Source organism: Thalassophryne amazonica, chromosome 8, assembly GCF_902500255.1.
Source record: "Thalassophryne amazonica chromosome 8, fThaAma1.1, whole genome shotgun sequence".
Taxonomy (NCBI): Eukaryota; Metazoa; Chordata; class Actinopteri; order Batrachoidiformes; family Batrachoididae; genus Thalassophryne; species Thalassophryne amazonica.
The window spans coordinates 62,956,970-62,974,268 of record NC_047110.1 but is presented as its reverse complement, the minus strand read 5'-3'; the positions used below and the strand labels follow the sequence as shown (position 1 = coordinate 62,974,268).

The 17,299-nt window shown below is 41.5% G+C and overlaps 1 protein-coding gene across 1 annotated transcript in view; it reads left to right on the top strand.

Annotated features, from left to right (window-relative positions):
- The window catches only part of roraa (RAR-related orphan receptor A, paralog a), a 564,142-nt gene that overhangs the window by 304,437 nt on the left and 242,406 nt on the right, over positions 1-17,299 (top strand). The window lies entirely within an intron of this gene.

The following is a 17,299-nucleotide window of genomic DNA, read 5'->3' as shown; positions in this document are numbered from 1 at the left end:
CGTAGTACTAATTAGACTTTGCCACATTTAGCCAGCAGCTCTACAAAACCCACCGCTGTGGCTCACTTCTGGATCCCGCGCTTGATTTAGCCTGAGCATTGCATCAGCCACTGCTGGGGACGAGCGCTAACTTATGCCGCTACCTGATCTGAGAGCAGCATATGGAAAAACATCCATGCAGGTGCACGCAGCCTGTTATTTGATGGTTACCAAGAGATTGATAATCATACAATACAGTTATCAAGGCTGTGGTTTGGTCTGCTTAATGAAAAGGTGTCCAATAAATGGTTTTTATATGGAGCGGGGGTTGGGAGGCAGACAGATTGCTAACAGATGCCAGTGCACCTGTAGCTCCTAATCGACTTTTTTATAAATAAATAAACATGTAATTCAGGCAGTAGGTCTCAATTTCAAGAAGCATTTACATTAACAGCAAAATCTAATAATGTTGTTCCAAAAAAATTAAAGTTGGCCATGATGATTAATAAAGTCTGGCCTATATACAGTAGGTGGCACATTATCGCTTTCATGTAGCATCATATCAGTTTGAAGCCCGACAGGTGTCTTTGGGGAAAAAACTAATTTGTTACACATATTATTTCGTGTCCTCACATCGCATAATTGATGCTGTCAAATTAATAATTTGTGTGCAAATTAACAGCATGAAGTTATTACCTCCAACCTCCATCCTCATTTTCACCAGGAATCACTTAGTTTATATTTATTTTTATCTTTGAGTTTTGACCTGTCTTGCACAGTGATATGCAGATTAGTAACATTGGTTAAATATCACATGATGCAGATGCATGAGACATTTTATTCATAAAATATGAATAATAATTTCCTGGTAAGGTGTTGCTTGAAGTTTCTGACTAGCCAGATTCACCAGTGGGGTTTCTTTAACCCCTCAGAAGAGACAAGCCACAACCATTAACTTGTTTGCACAAATTAATATTTCATAGTCATGCATTTGGAGTTTGTGTGCACAAATTAATTCTGACACATGACTCCTGTTGAGAAGAGAAGTAGAGCAGGTAGTTGATTGGATAAAGAGCTGGTCTGCCAATCGCACTCACGCTACCTGTCTGCGTAATGGGGCAGTGCAGTCTCGTTTGAACCCCTGCACGATATCAGGATTTGACCTCTTCCGGGGACAGCCTGCCAGTGCGCAACACAAACACAGCATTATTTCACATGGAAGGATGGCGTACTGTTTGTTTTTGGCTGCAATCACTGAAGCAGTCACAAAAAGTGTAGTTTGTTCAGTTTCCAGTGGAAAAGGGAAGACAAGGCAAATGGGAGAGGACGTGTCAGTAGGTTTTAGCGAGATTTAATGTGAATAATGATAATGGGGCTGTCCCCAGAAGTACAGTTTTTGCGTCATATGCTCTTTCATTTAACCCCTTTATGGTCCACCCTCCAACAAGACTACGGTGCCCAATTGGACAGTCCACCCATTTAGTTCTTTCTTTCTTTCTTTCTTTCTGATTGGGTCTGCGGGTCTTATTATGTATTATGGTACATTTTCTCTCTTATTTTTGTGCTTGGGTTTTGGCAGAGGGATTTCTCTTATCGGGTATTGGGTGTTTGATGTTGGGCGTGTCTCTCCTCTCCTCCCTTCCTGCTTGCCACGCCCCGTTCCTGAACCTTCCTCACACACCTGTTTTGTATTTCCTCATTTTCCTGCCTCCTATATAAGTCACTTCCTTTTCCTCTTTCAGTTGTCAGATTGTTGTGTCTCTTTCAAGTGTTTGTCCTCTGAGTTTTCTAGTCCTGTTTTTGCTTACCGTTTATCGACCTGTCTGCCATTATTGCATCCTGCCTCTGCCTCATGTTTCGATTACTGTTGCTCTTTTTGGCCTGCCCTTTTGTGTACCAAACCCTGCCTGGACTGACATTAAACTCTATAAAGCTAATTTCTGAATCCTGCATATGTGTCCTACCACTTTGTGCCATCGAGCATGTCATTTTCTTTCTTTTTCTTTCTCTCTACTGGATCATAATGTCATTAAAAATATAGAAATTTACATACACCTTAGCCAAAAAAATTCACACTGTTGAACTGCATATATACCATTTCATCAAGCAATATGAAACTGCACCTCACTTTTAGACCAACATAACCATGGAACTGCAAGGGGTATTATTTCAGGTGGGTGGGTGTGTGTAAAATTGCATAAATGACAAAAATATTGGAAAAAATAGTGGAAATTAGCTATGCACTTGTTCTGGGCTTTATCATGTTTATCACTGGGTGTACAATTGAGCCCTTTCTGGATTGATGGTTTTTTATTTTCCCTCCATGGTCGAGAGTCTTTCAGGTCATGGTGTTGGAGCGCCCTCTTAAAGGTGGATGATGTCACATTTCTGTCTCCAGCTTCTTTGTAATCTTGTTATTTGGGTGTTCAATTGGGCCTCAGTGGTATAAAGTCTGTATGGTCCCAGTCTTTTTAAATTTGTGTGTAATTGATTGAACTGATTGCTTGTTCTCCCACAGATCTTTTAGAAAGGGCCCCCAAGGAGGAACCTGGCGTGTGTGAAATGCACGTTTGCTCCAAAAAACAGTTGCTTAATTCTTTAGATTTTGTTCCCCTCTGTTCTTACACACATGAATGAGCAGTGGTTCTACAGGTAGGCACTTACATACAGCCAAATGTTTCCCAAATAGCCAAAAATTACAAAAACTATTAATTCAGAAGCTCTCAGACATAATTCCATCAATTTCTGGCCTCATGTGGACTCAACCTTGCTATTTAAAGAGTAATTTATCGAGGTGTGTGCTCGCTGTTGAACTGCTGAATATCTGGCTGTGGTGAAGAAAAACTGAAATACATCTGAAATTGCTGTTTTAAAATGTTTCTGTGGAAAATAAATCGACAATCTAACTCACTGAACACATACAGTGCATCCAGAAAGCATGACAACAATGTGAAAGTTTTTTTGTTTTTGAGATTTTTGCAAATTTATTTAGAAATAAAAGAAATCACATGTATGTAAGTATTCACAGCCTTTTCCATGATGCTCAAAATTGAACTCAGGTACATCCTGTTTCCACTGATCATCCTTGAGGTGTTTCTGCAGCTTAATTGGAGTCCACCTGGGGAAAATTCCGTTGATTTGACGTCATTTGGAAAGACACACACCTGTCTGCATATAAGGTCCTACAGTTGTCAGAGCACAAACCAAGCTTGAAGTCAAAGGAATTGTCTGTGGACCTCAGAGCACCATTTCTGCTGCTTTGAAGGTCACATTGAGCACAGTGGCCTCCATCACCCGCAATTGGAAGAAGTTCGGATCCACCAGGACTCTTCTTAGAGCTGGCCCCACCATCTAAACTGTATGATCAGGGAAGAAGGTCCTTAGTCATGGAGGTGACCAAGAACCTGATGGTCCCTCTGTCAGAGCTCCAACATTCCTCTGTGGAGAGAGGAGAACCTTCCAGAAGGGCACGCATCTCTGCAGCAATCCACCAATCAGGCCTGTATGTTAGAGTGGCCAGACAGAAGTCACTTCTTAGTAAAAGGCACATGGCAGCCTGGAGTTTGCCAAAAGGCACTTGAAGGACTCTCAGACCATGAGAAACAAAATTCTCTGCTCTGATGAGACAAAGATTGAACTCTTTGGTGTGAATGTTTGGAGAAAACCAGCCATCATCTTTACAGTGAAGCATGGTGGTGGCAGCATCATGCTGTGGGGATGTTTTTCAGTGGCAGGAAGTGGGAGTCTAGTCAGGATTGAGGGAAAGATGAATGCAGCAATGTACAGAGACATCCTGGATGAAAACCTGCTCCAGAGTGCTCTTGACCTCAGACTGGGGTGACGGTTCATCTTTCAGCAGGACAATGATCCTAAGCACACAGCCAAGATATCAAAGAAGTGACTTCAGGACAACTCTGTGAATGTCCTTGAGTGGCTCAGCCAGAGCCCAGACCTGAATCCGATTGAACATCTCTGGAGAGATCTGAAAATGGCTGTGCACCGACGCTCCCCATCCAACCTGATGGAGCTTGAGAGGTGCTGCAAAGAGCTGTCAAGATAAATGCTTTTTATTTTTATTATTTCCGTAACAGGATGTTACCATGGAGGTGAATGATTGGTCAATATAATAATAAGACTTCTTTCTGAAAGCCAAAATCATTTATTTGCTCAATAATTTTTATTGTTTTTGCACTGAAAACTGGAAATAAAATATCCATTTGTTTGTGTGTGTGTGTTTTTTTTTTTCCAGTTTCTGTTTTTACATTGATGTTAATAGTATTGTGAATAATAGGAAATGTCACAGCTGTACAAAGACCATGAGGTTTTGTGACTAAGGAGAAAGACTCCTAAGTTGTTGTGTCTGTTACTTGAGAAAAAGAGAGTGTTAATGCACTGACTACAGCCAGTAAATTTTTCTTGCGGAGCGCCTGTGTTGGTATAAATAGATAGCCAATTTGTAAAATCATCCGCCTGAACATAAGCATCTTGGGCCGCTCTAATTGGTCAATTTCCCGCCTGTACTGAGTGCCTAGATTGATTTATTGCCTTTTTTAAAAGGCCATGGGGACCCACAGAACAGCTGTGCCAGCCATCCGCACCGGAACTGTTATGAAAACAAGAAGCTGAGCGGTGAGCGTCAGAGAGCAGTCACAGCGGCAAACAGCAAGAACGGAATGGAGCGGCACGGCAGACATCTGGCAAAGACAGGCATCTGCTGTCTGGCACTGCTGGAGATCCAGTATTCATTTCAGCAAATGTCGCTGAGCAGAAAAGACCTGCTCGAGTGGCGATCTCTCCTGTTCTCACACACAAACAGGCACTTTCTTGATTGCAGCGGCGCCTTAGTTATAGGAGTATCTGTGTGATTGGAGCCTCAGAATAGATGTTTTTCTTGTCACCATCCCTGGTTCTCAAGACCAGGCACCTAAGTGGCTCTACTCTCCTATTTTACTCTTCCTTTTTACATATTTAGATATACCTTTTATATACTAGCATAGTTCCACCTTTAGAATTGGAATATAATATATAAGATATACCTTACTGAATTTTCATGGATCCCCCATCCGTTTGACATGGAGAGGAATTTGGGTGCATGATCTCAGGGCACCACAACCTCTATCAGCTCAATCTGTGTGTTTTTGAGCAATTACAACAATTCCCTCTTATACATTGTAGTGAGCTGAAGCAGTTCCACGTGTGAGATTTGTAATAATTTACTACCTGAGATTGCTTTGCTGCGATGTGAGCTTTAAAATCAATGGTTTATGTTTTTGGAACCATGACTGTTAAACTACAGACTGTACACTTTTATGAACTCCTATGCAATTGCTTCTTCTTCTCCTTCTTTCGGCTGCTCCCATTAGGTGTCGCCACAGCAGACCTTTTTAGGGTAAGGTTGCTGAACCAAGACACCAAGCTAAAAGATAAAATCAATTCAATAAATGAGTGACTAAAAAAAGGGTCAAGAGTGTTCTATCAATGTGGAAAAAAGGACAGCTTCCTCAAATAGTGAAAACGCGGATTCTCCTTCTTACACACAGCTTCACAGTTTGCCTATCAGTGATTGTTCCGGTGTCGCAGACCGAACAGTCCCCCCCTAAAAATCGGTCCACCTGCCTTCACTGTGCATGCGTCATTTGGGACCATAGCAGCTCGTCTGAGTCTGACTCTCTTCGCCCAAAGTGATCAAAGGGAATAATGTGATTATTAACCATCAGATGACAAAGTAAAACCTCTTAAATCATTCTAAAGTTATTTTTAAGCAGAAACAAGGTGAAACTCTGTGACGCTGTGAAATGACTGACACACAGTGAACACATCAGCTAGCAGCTCATGTAGCTGCGGCACTCTGATCGCTTCATCTGTCTTTTCTGATGAAATAATGCTGAATTTATGTGGAAATGATTGTTGTACAAAAGCTTCAGATATCTGTCGCTGAGATAGATGATGACTGGAGTGCGGTTTTAAGCAGAAACGAGGTGATAATCCATGAACTGTGGCTAATGACGCCTGCGCAGTAAAGGCAGGGTGGACCGATTTTTAGGGGGGACCGTTCGGTCTGCGACACCGGCTGTACAACATAGATGTCTCACTACCATCTTGTAGACCCTTCACTCTCGCACAAATCACTCCTGCAAACACGCACACCGAGTTATGACTAAATGACGATGTCCCAAAGTATGCATAAGTTGATGACTTGACAAAACTTTAACTGATGAATTTTATAAAAAATCATCCATGTGCTGTTGTCATGGAGGTAGAACCTAGCTACAGAGACAAACTTTTTTCTTGCCAAGATGTAAACATTTTATTTGTTTTAGAAAAGTTGACTTTTTAATATGGAAGTCTATGGAGATTGACTTGCTTTTAGAATCAGCCTCAAGTGGCCATTTGAGGAACTGCAGGCTTTGGCACTTGCCTGTTACATTCATTTTCCAGCATCCCAAGTTGCCGTTTAGTGGAGCAGCTTAAGTAAATTTTCCATAAAAATTGTGCTTTTTTTTTTTTTAATTAAAAACATCAAATTTGACACACACATTCTAAATTAACTGATATTTATTTTCAGCTATAGGGCCATCCTGGAGCTGACCTCTAATGAGCTACAGGGGTCAATAAAGAATTTCACAGGCATCAAAATTTTAAAATGTTCCAATCATGTTAAACTATACCACATTACTTGTCTGATCATAACAATTCCAAAAAGGTATAGTTTGGACAATCTGTGACTGAATGTTCTGGAGTTATGAGGTAAAAACAGCAAATATTGTGACAAAGGTCAGTTTCAGTTTGTACAGGGGTCAAAACTTAAAGTTGCTCCAATTTTGGTGTTAAAAAAAAAAGCAAATTATTGGTTTGAGTTTATCGCATTTTAAAAAGGAACAGTTTGCACCATCTGTTGTGCTTAGTTATCATGTTACGGGGTAACATGTCACATGTCATAGAATCCAATGGGCGTCAAACCTGTTTGACCTTTTACTTTGGAGACCAAACATTCAACACAGTCAAAACTAGTCCATTTTTTTAAAAATCCTTTTATTTTAACCAAGTTTGGGTACAAAACTGTGCACTCATTGTGTGTAATGTTTAAAGGAGTGCATACTGTGCATCTGCTTTGTGTAATGCAGAGAAATGTTTCCTTAAACACAACCACATGCCTGTATTTCCTTTTAGAGTAACACATTTTTCCATCATTTCTTCCTTTCCCCCCGTTTTCCTTTTGATGCCAGACTTCGTGATTTGCTTTCTATCCGTACGCCCTTGTGTAATCCCCAAACGGTAACAATGAGCATCATTATGAATGACCATTGTTGCTCGGTAGAACAACACTGCAGCTTTCTGTCAAACATTTGAGGTAATCCTCATCATGTTTGAAGCACGTGCTATAAGCGCCCGAGCCCAGTCATCGACTCAAGTTCTCTTGTGAAATGCGAGAGCAGATAAGTAAGTGTCTCCTTTTTGAACTGCAATTCTTCGAAATTCCCGTATTTAGCACTGGGGATCGGGAGCTTGAATCTTCCATGGGCATTTGAATGCACATTTGGTTAGTCTTCCACTAAAGGCAAAGAGAGACCAAGAGAGAGTTTGTGAAAGAGAATGAAAGAGGGAGAGGGAGAGAGTAATCGCACAGTCTTCATCTAATACTTAACTTTAGGAAATATGAGTTGGGTTGAAGATGAAAGGGACTTAATCTCAAATGCCTCGCTCTTCTACACTTCTCTGTCTGTCTTTCTCACTGCCTGCTGTCCACTGGGACTGGCCCATAGCAGCATGTTGGAGTGCATTATGTAATCCCTTCCAAGTCTCCACGCCCTGCAGTAACGGTTTAATTAGAGGAGGGGGGCAGCCATCGCGGCATCCCACCTGCTGTCCCTTCTCAAACATTCACAAATGGATTTCCACTCCAGAGACACGTCTCAGTCTGTCAGTCCGGCGTCGTGCTCTTTGATAAACATTACCTGAATGATGTGTTTTGAAGGCCGTTAGCGCGGTGCCTGCTGATGCACGCTGAGATGCAGAGTTAACACGACTTGTCTTGATTGTCCCCTCGCAGTCTGTCCTCTTTGCTTTTCCTTGAGCAGGTTGTCTGTCCTCCACGCCCAGTCCCCAGCCTGTCAGCCTGTGCGGGCGTGCTCAGTCTGTCAACACATCCGCAGTGCTCTGTGTGTTTGAATGGAAACAGAAGGAGCCAAAGAGACTTGCTAGAACAGGCCCCAGAAACAGGGGGTTAATAGAGCAGCTACAGTATGATGTAAGTCAGGCTGTCAGCTTTCTACGAGCTGACTGCCTTTTCATAGATATTCACGTCCATCCCACTGCAGTGGATGGCAAATATTTTGAAACTGTTAGGTAACTGTTAAGTGGGATGGTTTTCTTTGTAACAGTGTGGATATATGAAACATTTCTATCATGCATGAAATGAATCATCATTTGCAATCCCCTGAACTATCAATCTGCACATATCGTATTTTCTGCACTATGTAGTTGCATCTGTCCAAAAATGCATCATTAAGGCGTGGGGGGGCATAAATCACATCAGTCTGAGTCAAATTTATTTTTGAAACGTGATACAGCTCCTTGCAACAAGAAGCGAAATTGTTTATAACACAAACACCACATTAGCAAGCAGAAGGCAACAGGCTTGTTAATGAAAATTCAGTAAGGTATATATACTCAACAAAAATATTAACGCAACACTTTTGGTTTTGCTCCCATTTTGTATGAGATGAACTCAAAGATCTAAAACTTTTTCCACATACACAATATCACCATTTCCCTCAAATATTGTTCACAAACCAGTTTAAATCTGTGATAGTGAGCACTTCTCCTTTGCTGAGATAATCCATCCCACCTCACAGGTGTGCCATATCAAGATGCTGATTAGACACCATGATTAGTGCACAGGTGTGCCTTAGACTGCCCACAATAAAAGGCCACTCCGAAAGGTGCAGTTTTGTTTTATTGGGGGGGGGGATACCAGTCAGTATCTGGTGTGACCACCATTTGCCTCATGCAGTGCAACACATCTCCTTCGCATAGAGTTGATCAGGTTGTCAATTGTGGCCTGTGGAATGTTGGTCCACTCCTCTTCAATGGCTGTGCGAAGTTGCGACGACGAACTGGAGTCAGGTCGAGACCCCGATGAGGACGACGAGCATGCAGATGAGCTTCCCTGAGACGGTTTCTGACAGTTTGTGCAGAAATTCTTTGGTTATGCAAACCGATTGTTCCAGCAGCTGTCCGAGTGGCTGGTCTCAGACGATCTTGGAGGTGAACATGCTGGATGTGGAGGTCCTGGGCTGGTGTGGTTACACGTGGTCTGCGGTTGTGAGGCTGGTTGGATGTACTGCCAAATTCTCTGAAACGCCTTTGGAGACGGCTTATGGCAGAGAAATGAACATTCAATACACGAGCAACAGCTCTGGTTGACATTCCTGCTGTCAGCATGCCAATTGCACGCTCCCTCAAATCTTGCGACATCTGTGGTATTGTGCTGTGTGATAAAACTGCACCTTTCAGAGTGGCCTTTTATTGTGGGCAGTCTAAGGCACACCTGTGCACTAATCATGGTGTCTAATCAGCATCTTGATATGGCACACCTGTGAGGTGTTGAGTTTATATTTTTGTTGAGTGTATTATATTCCAGTTCTAAGGTGGAACTATGCTAGTATACTAAGGCATATCTAAAAAGGAAGCGTAAAATAGAAGAGTAGAAAAGAGTAGAGTAGAGCCACTTAGGTGCCTGGTCTTGAGAACCAGACAGTACAAGACAGTCAGAGTTAACTGCTTCTTGTCGCCACTGAACAAATGAAAGTTTTAGAACCGACAGATGGTCCACTTCAATGCAGAGCTGAAATTGCGAACTTTTATCTCATTAAATGTAAATACACTTTTTAAAGTGATTATGCAGTTAACCTTAGCTTAGCTGTCCCCTTCTGGTGTGGTTGCGGTCGTTCCACAAAGTGCAAACAGAGTGCCGGGGTTTGTTCTCCAAAACCCAGTCCTCCTCTTCCTCATTCAGATCAGTGCACAGGAGCAGGATTCAGTTGTCATGTGTGTAAACAGTGCTATCTTGTGCCAGTAGATGTGTTTTGCAGTGTATTTTTCATCTGAAAACCCCTAAATCACAAGACCTGCCAAACAAGTAAGCAGGATTTATTTATTTATTTATTTATTTTTTGCTTAATTTAACCCTTATTTAACAATGTTAATCCCATGGAGGTCAATGCCCTATATTTTGATAGTGTATGATAATTGATGTCCAGGGTCATTTAAATAGTTTGTTCAAAATTACATTGGGCGCCATCTAAGGTGGAAGTGTCATTGGTAGTCATTGAAAGTGTCACCGGTAGCCATTGTTGCCACAGTTACTTTGAAAGATTACTTTATTAGTTACTTTATACAGTTACTTCATTAGCAGCTGCGGACAACTTGCTGGCAGCTGATGAATGTAACTAATGAAATAACTAGTAATCTGACTAGGTTATTTTAAGGTTGAGTACTCGGCAAAGTAACTTTGCCGAGTACTCAATATTAAGAGTAACTAAGTTAGATTATTAGTTACATTCAGCAGCTGCTGACTAGTTTCTGGTTGCTAGTTGCCGGCAGGTGCTCATAAAGTAACTGTGGCAACACTGCTGGTTGCGTCCACCCTGTGCTGTTGTGGTTTTCATGGCCACTGCTATGTCATGCAAATAGAGTCTGTAATTGCACTCATCTGCACATCTACACTGCAAGTTGTCTAAATTCTGCTCTATATATCTTACACTGAATATAAGTCACAATCCCTTAACAAATATTTCAATGAACTATAAGAATATGTTTTTAGATAATGCATCTTAAAAATAACAATAATAGTAGCATCTGCTGTTGACGCTAAAAACTCAAAACTATTATGTTCAAACTGCTTTTTAGCAATCCTGTGAATCACTAAACTAGTATTTAGTTGTATAACCACAGTTTTTCATGATTTCTGTACATGTGCGAGGCATTAATATTGTTGGTTTGGAACCAAGATTTTGCTCGTTTACTAGTGTGCTTGGGGTCATTGTCTTGTTGAAACACCCATTTCAATGGCATGTCCTCTTCAGCATAAGGCAACATGACCTCTTCAGGTATTTTGACATATCCAAACTGATCCATGATACCTGGTATGCGATATATAGGCCCAACACCATAGTAGGAGAAACATGCCCATATCATGATGCTTGCACCACCATGCTTCACTGTCTTCACTGTGAACTGTGGCTTGAATTCAGAGTTTAGGGGTCGTCTCACAAACTGTCTGCTGCCCTTGGACCCAAAAAGAACAGTTTTACTCTCATCAGTCCACAAAATATTCCTCCATTTCTCTTTAGGCCAGTTGATGTGTTCTTTGGCAAATTGTAACCTCTTCTGCACGTCTTTTATTTAACTTTTGCGGGGGATTCTTGCAAATAAATTAGCTTCACACAGGCGTCTTCTGTCACAGCACTTACAGGTAACTCCAGACTGTCTTTGATCATCCTGGAGCTGATCAATGGGTGAGCCTTTGCCATTCTGGTTATTCTTCTATCCATTTTGATGGTTGTTTTCCATTTTTCTTCCACGCATCTGTTTTTTTTTTTTTTTTTCCATTTTAAAGCATTGGAGTTCATTGTAGATGAACAGCCTATAATTTTTTGCACCTGTGTATAAGTTTTCCCCTCTCCAATCAACTTTTTAATCAAACTACGCTGTTCTTCTGAACAATGTCTTGAACGTCCCATTTTCCTCAGGCTTTCAAAGAGAAAAGCATGTTCAACAGGTGCTGGCTTCATCCTTAAATAGGGGACACCTGATTCATACCTGTTTGTTCCACAAAATTGACGAACTCACTGACTAAATGCCACACTACTTTTATTGTGAACACCCCCTTTTCTACTTTTTTTTTACTAATAGCCCAGTTTCATAGCCTTAAGAGTGCATATCATGAATGCTTGGTCTTGTTGGATTTGTGAGAATCTACTGAATCTACTGGTACCTTGTTTCCCATGTAACAATAAGAAATATACTCAAAACCTGGATTAATCTTTTTAGTCACATAGCACTACTATTATTCTGAACACTACTGTATGTGAAAGAGTCAAACACAACACAAACATATTGTGTTGAGTTGTATCTGAGACAAAACAAGCGTTTTGACCTATCAAAAGATATTTAAACTCCTGTCATTCGTCAAGCTGGAACACGTCCTAATCCTAGTGAAATATAGTTCAAAATAAGTTTCCTTACCTACTTTCAAGATGTATTTCAAGCAATCCAAAGTGAATTTTCACTTTTTCCACTGTCAGATTGTTTTCCTTTCCCATGAAGACAAGGTGTTTTTAACTTGGAACAAGCTTTGTGCTGAAGCAGACAAAGCTATGATGGTGGTCAAAGGAGTCTGCAACAAGTGTTTTATTAAAGGTTTGTTCATATTGCTTGTTTGACTTTTGTGTTGGGTTATATTTTTATCAATCACATAAGAAGACAGTAAGTGAAAATGCCCTTTTGTTAATTATTTCTAGTTATGTTATCATAGGTCAGGCTAACTCACTTGTTGGAAAAATAAAAATGTTTTAAGACCCAATATTTAAACACACCACTGGTACAAATGTATTAATGTACTTAGTAAGAACTTGGATAAGTCAGTGTTGTTACATGTCATCATTGTCCCTTTTGTTTTGTAGTTGTCCTTCCAGACATCTTCTGTTTTCTCTTACATACATGAGTCCAATCCAATATCCTGTAATTTAGCTAAATACATTGTTTTGGATCATTGCCCAGGCCCTCAAAGTAACTTTTGACTCATCATTAAGATGCTTTTTGTGAACATTCTCTTGATTATCAAAATCTCTTTACATATGCCATGGAGGTTTGGGGAGAAATACTGGTGTCTTACTATTTTTCGCTGCCGTTGGGTCAAAGCAGGATTCATGGAGACTATTTTGGTGCGCCTGTCACCAATGGGATACTGACAAGTCACAAAAACAAAAAACTTCCACTGGATGGGACGCACCATCGTAGACTTTTTTTGTGCTTAATGCTACGAAAATCTGGGATAAGCATTGGGTCCTGTGCCTACATAAAATTTATTTCTTATTCATAAAAGCTAACATTAGCCTATATTTCTGTCTTCACTCATGATCCTGTTTGGAAAGATTTTGTCATTCATAATTTTCGCAGATGTGGTGTATTGATATGTTACTGCCACAGAGTAGGTTTGGTTTATTTAATTTATTGATTTTGGCACAAATAGTTTTTTTTATGACTGTTGGAAACATTTATGAATCTAACAGAAAAAAAAAATTTACCTAAATGTCACAATATTTGTTATGTGCAGGCGCGAGTTGAGGAGCGGACCAGTGTCTGACTGAACCCAGCGCTAAAATAACCAGAAAGCGGTTCCAAAAACAAAACAAATTTATTTCCCTTCCGTGTCGGGGAAAGCCCTGAGACGATGTCCGCCCTCTCTCGCGTCCACGCTCCTTTATCCGATCATCTAGACGAATAGCCAAAGATATTAGCTCATCTAAATCTTCTGGTTTGTCACGGACCGCTAGCTCGTCTTTTAATGAATCGTTTATTATTATTATGCCTGTCTAAGAGCACCTGGAGATACGTCATTGTTATCTTTCTTGACGCTTATGTGACCGGGGCAATATGGCGGCTTCAGCTCGTCCGAGCTGCATGGGCTCATCCGCAAGAGGAGCCAGAGGTCCCGTCGGAGGAGTCTCAGTGGGGCGAAGAAGAGGCAGCCCTGATCCGTGTCGGGGAAAGCCCCGAGACGAAAAGACCCGCTCTGATGTCCGCCCTCTCTCGCGTCCACGCTCCTTTATCCGATCATCTAGACGAATAGCCAAAGATATTAGCTCATCTAAATCTTCTGGTTCGTCATGGACCGCTAGCTCGTCTTTTAATGAATCGTTCAAACCATCCACAAACACTCCTCTCAAAGCTGCGGCATTCCAACCGGACTGAGCAGAAAAAATTCGGAAATCCACGGAATAATCCGCCGCACTCCGCCTCCCCTTGGGTGACGGAGTTATCTGCACCGGTATCGATAGTGCCGCAGCAGGAAGCAGAAAGGCTTGCGCTGCAAGCTCCGTAATGCGAGCATCTGTTTGTTTAATTTGATTTGCGAGAGGCCGTAATTGCTCCCATATCTTCTCCAAGTATTCTTGAACTCTTTCAGCAAAAGGAACCGCTTCTGCTGCTGGGTCCATTTTGGAATGGCCGGGAACTACTGTTATGTGCAGACGCGAGTTGAGGAGCGGACCAGAGTCTGACTGAACCCAACGCTAAAATAACCAGAAAGCGGTTCCAAAAACAAAACAAATTTATTTCCCTTCTGTGCAATAATTTGTGTACAACATAAATGTGCGGTTGTCTGGCGAGGTGAAGGACGGTGCGCTCTCCAGCGCCCAAATGGATCGAAGCCCGACGCTTCTGGACCCAGACTCACCGCCGAACACCCCCCAGGTGGATACGACAAACTGACTCTGTGAAGGATGGAAAAGGTGAGGTAAGTCAACAGCTACAACAAATATCCTTCAAAGGCACACACTATCAGCAACACATTCAGGTCTGAATTTAAGCTTTATGTAAATGAGCAGCTTCTCACAACAGGTGGAGGATCATCATTCCGTACGCCACGGCAGTGAGAAGCGAGCTGCACAATTCTCATCAATGTTCAAATATACTGCGTAACAAAATACCAAATTACTGTTAACACTTATTCAGACAATCATCACCTCTGATGTGTGCTGACAGCATGTGTCCCTCACCCGTCCTCCTTCACAGGCACGATGTGTCAAACCCAGGCGCGGTCCTCAGCGTCTCACAAACGAACGTCACAAGGTCGAGTTCCCGGCAATTCTGCTCGAATCACTCATGGCTTAAGTGCAGAACGCCATCTCATTATCTGCTTCAGCTGAAAGTCTTTAAGTTTGCACGTGAGCATCATCCACAGGTGCTGCAAGTCATTAGGCCTGCACGTGAACATCCTCCACAAGTGCAGCCAATAATGCTGATGAGGGTGAAGGACTCTTCTGCCAGCACCTTCTCCACAGACAAAAAACAGTTTGCATACCACCTGGAGAGCAAAGAAAAGAAAACACCAAAATGTCCAGCCAAACCCCCCAACACACAACAGTATTCATGCATTACAAGCATTTTGAAGGTAACCTTAGTGAAGCCATTGATATTAGTGTTGTTCTAGTTTGTTGCTGATTAAAATTATATGCTGTTCCAGTAGCTAAGGACACAGTATTGTTCTCATTGGGCTCAATATGGTTCATATAACCATCACACACCAGTGGATCAGAATAGCCTTTATTCACCAAGTATCTACAAGAACACAAGGAATTTGACTCCGGTTTGAACTGTACACTCTCTGTACGAGCATGTATAAATATACACTAAATAATTCACAATAAATAAATGCGCAAATAAAATGATAAGTGGGGATGGGGGTGATATGGATAACTTGGATGTTCTTGTTTTGTGCTGTAGTCTCACAGGGACAAAGGTTGCTTGTGTAATTAGTTTGATTTGGTTGTAAGTGATGCTGTGCTCAGGTCGAACATTGTCAGTTTATCGGATTGATGGTACTATTGACACTTGGTTTCTTCAGCAACATACATTGCTGTACAAGCACTGGTCATCGGATCACCATTCAGTACATTGGTGGTTCAGTGCTTAGCACTCTAATCTATCTAAGATAGTCTGAAGTTTCATTCCACCCATGTCTGGTTCATTTCTTTGTGGAGTTTGCATGTTCCCCCATGTCTTTTATTGGATTTCATGTGAGCACTTCGGTTTCACCTACCATCAAATCATGCACATTGTGGGCATGCTCCTTTCACTGCCCTTGATCAAGGCAGTGTCTCTAGACCTGCAGTTGGTCCCCAGGTACATGGACTGTAAATGCCCACTGCTCCCAGTGCGTGTCTTGTGTCAACCTATAACTGGCTCTGTCTATAACTGGCTTAAATGCAGAGGAGAAATGTCATCGATATAGATATATATATATATATATATATATATATATATATATATATATATATATATATATATATATATATATATCTCCAATGAAGACTATTCTTATTGAGTAGTTAGCTCTGTAAGATAAGGAGTTGGGTTACCAATAAGTAGATATGAGTTTGATTCCCAGCCACGCTACTGACATTTTATCTAGATAATCCCCGTTCATCCAGCTGTAAATGGGTACCACTGTTGGCTGGGAAAGTAACCTGCATTACACGGCCATTGAGTTGTAGACTTTCATCCAGGGATTAGCACTGGCACCATTGGGCCTCAAGGCCTATATAGGGCACAGTAGTTCTTCTTCTTTGAAACCCAATTCTCTTTTTTTCTAGCTACCAAAAATAAAATGATTTGTGATGTTTATTCGACTGGTCATCAGCACATCAATACCTCAGAGTTCTTACACAAGGTTATTTCTGTTCCGTCACTTACATGATCTGTATTACACATGTCTCTTCTCTGCTGCCAGAGTTTTTGACAGCTGTCACAAAACGCTATAGGTAAAAGACACAAGAGGCCACCAGAGACAACAAATTTCAAATCCTACTAGTATCAAATCCACCACTTTGAATCTTTGCAGCAGCATTTACACATGTATGTGTGCAGTGTTTTTCTATGTGAAACATGGATTAAAAGATATTCCTGGCTTCAAAGAACTTCATCAAATTCATTAATACAACCTGAACCTTCGCAACAACAACTTGTGAAATGCGAGAATATAAACGACTTTATTGTTAGCCTATAAAGAGTATATGAATTGTGGTTTGACTTGTTTGTGTCGGTGCACACTGTCACAAACCCTCCGGTGCTCTTTATGTGGAGGGCTTATCATGGAGAGGCGAGGGCCAGCCCCACTCCTGGGTAGAAATCTGCCTCTACCAAGAAGAGCAGACCGTCCTTGGGTCAGGATTCACGCTGCCCCAGGCGCGATGCGCATGCACACACAAACACAAGTTTTGCATACAGGGTTAAAGCACTTCCTTCAGTCTTCATGCTATCCTGGAGGGCTGAATAGAATTAAGCAGAATTTGATAATGACTTATTAAAAACTGTGTCGGCATAAATGAAGTGTGTTGTGTAGCCATTAGAGGACGGGAGCTATTATGTTAAACGTTTTGATTTGTGAAGTGGGGTGTGGACTCGCTAATCCAGAGACAGTCGGGGATGCTGGAGGGAGGAATCAAGCCATGCATATAATATGAGAACATTAGGTTGATGTACACAGACGGGCGCTTCTGAGCAAGAGAAATAGGGATGATCGATGAACTCCAGA